Below are 2639 nucleotides of genomic sequence, written 5' to 3' on the forward strand. Positions count from 1 at the left end.
ATATTTTACTAATGATTCTAACATGTTTATTTGTAATCAAAATTTATTTTTTTATTTTCTACAGCCATAATAGTCTAAGGGTTAAAAATACTCTGAAATTGTAATCACACTATTACTATATGATTAAAATAAAATTATTAACAAATATTAATACGTATAAAATTAAAATTGTATTGGTCATGCACTTTTGATAAGATGAATGAGACTTTAAAAATCAGTCCATATATCCATTTGGTGAGTACCATCCATTATTAGATAAAACAGGTTCAAGATGAGATCTATTCTGATATTTCATATTGCATAAATAAACATGAAAATTTTTACATACATAAAAATTAAATTGAATAGAAAGAGTTTCATGCTGAGAACCACATACTGATGTTAGAAACATTTTTAGTGATCTACGAGCTTACAGTTATTTAAATTGTTTAAAAGAAAAAAAAGCAGAAACCATATTACTTGCAAAAAGATTTGTTACATTGTCATCAACCATCACAATGGTTTTAATAATCTATTAGCTCACAATTATTTACAGGAAAAAAAATGGACACTGCATGATTTGCAAAAGGATTTGTTACACAGTCATTACAGTATTTCATTTTCAACATAGAAGTACAACTGTGTAATGAGGGATTAACAGCAAATCTGGGTTATCTAAATCCTTAACATTCCAAAGGAAGGTTTTTCCCTTGCCCAGACCCTAAAAGGTACCATCTGTTCCCTTGGAATATTCTATCTGGAAGGAGTATTTCTGCTTAAGTGGGAAACTTGGGCTACTCTACATAGTCTACAATAGCAACGCTACTTATGTCGTGGATCTTGAACTATGCTTGACCCCTTGAAGGGTCTGGATATTAACATCAGCCATGCAGGCAGTCAGCCTTGCCCACATGACTGATCCCCAATAAAAACCCTGCACACCAAGACTCGGCTGTGTACAGTTCCTTAGCAATTCTCCATGAATGTTATCAGTCATCACTGCTGGAAAGACAAAGCGCTACAGTAAAACACCAAAAAAGGTTTTCGCAGCATTTAACAAGTGATTGTTAATTATGGTTAATTATACCTACTACTCCTTCACTTTGAGATATTATATTCATGAAACCTAAAATTAGACAAAAATGTGTTTTAAAATACCCCTATACAACAAAACATGCACACTGGATTTTTCTTAAGTTTAAATAAATACAAACATAAATTATTAAATTATTTATTATTAAATTATTAAATATATTCTTGTCAAATTTTAATTTTCTAGGTATCTCACAATACCCTAAAAATGTGACAGATGAACAAACAAATACCTTCTAGAGAATTAGCATACTGACATCAAAAGGAAGAAAAACAATTAGTCTTAAACAGGATATATAGCATTTTTTTTTATTTCATTTTAAAATATTTATTTATTTTTGAGAGAAAGAGACAGAGCGTGAGTGGGGGAGTGGCAGAGACAGAAGGAGACACAGAATCCAAAGCAGACTCCAGGCTCTGAGCTTTCAGCAGAGTACCCGATACGGGGCTCAAACCCACCAACTGTGAGATCATGACCTGAGCTGAAGTCAGACACCCAAGTGACTGAGCCGCCCAAGTGCCCCGGGGAATATAGCATTTTAGGAACATTTTGTCATAGATATCTGTGTAAGTAGATGTGTTTTTTAAAGCATATATTACTATGTTATGCAAAAGGACTAGAAAGCAATAAACCAATAGGAAGTACAGAGTTTACACAAGTTGTTGCAATAATGATTAGTGTTAAGTATATTATTACTTACAGCACGATCCACAATATAAACCCATAACCAGCTTGGTTAACTTAAATCACATAAGTAATGGAAAGATAAATGAGTATTTAAGAAATAAACAAGACAAGTGGTTGATGAGTGATATGAGCACTTTTGTGCATAGGTATCATAAAAATGAATATGCATTTACATTCTCAAATAATTTTCTGACAAAATTTAATGAATGTGTATCTTCTATAATTTAAATAACTGATGATGAAAGTGTAACACTCTGAGCTCTGATATATCTCCCTTTTAGCTCTTATCTGTTGCAGGCAAATCTATCCCTGATTGAATTCATATCAGCCATGCAACAGAGGTAGAATCTTGTCTCAGCACTACCAGAAACCATGAGAGTAGCTTATAACAGAACTGAAATATGTGGACACTAAAAATCAGACAATTTGAGGAACCCAGGGGCACTCTTAACTAAATTTAGCACTAAAGGATTACCCACCTTCAAAGAACACAATAGCCTCTGCAGGACTCTGGATTATGTAGCTATCATGGTATCAGTGATTCCATGCTAATTTCACAACAGCAGGACTAAACTCAGAAGTCACACCCACCATGTGACAACAGGTATCACGGCCATAAACTGCTAAGACCCTAAGATTCTTACTTGTTGGTGCAAAAATGTGAATTGCTTTGTGGCTGTGTGAGATTCTGAAGTTCTTAGGCAAATTCAGGGTAAGGGGAAACCCCAAGAGGGAGATTCTAGGTTTCGTGATAAATAAGGAAGATGGGTACTGAAGTGATTAATTGAAAAAATTAAAGAGATGTGACCAAACTGGTCGACTGAATTAGTGGACCATTTCATACCAATTACATGGTTGTTGTTAAATTAATTCCCTGTGG

This window comes from Herpailurus yagouaroundi, unplaced genomic scaffold, assembly GCF_014898765.1.
Source record: "Herpailurus yagouaroundi ecotype Mexico unplaced genomic scaffold, PumYag 29, whole genome shotgun sequence".
In the NCBI taxonomy this organism is placed as follows: domain Eukaryota; kingdom Metazoa; phylum Chordata; class Mammalia; order Carnivora; family Felidae; genus Herpailurus; species Herpailurus yagouaroundi.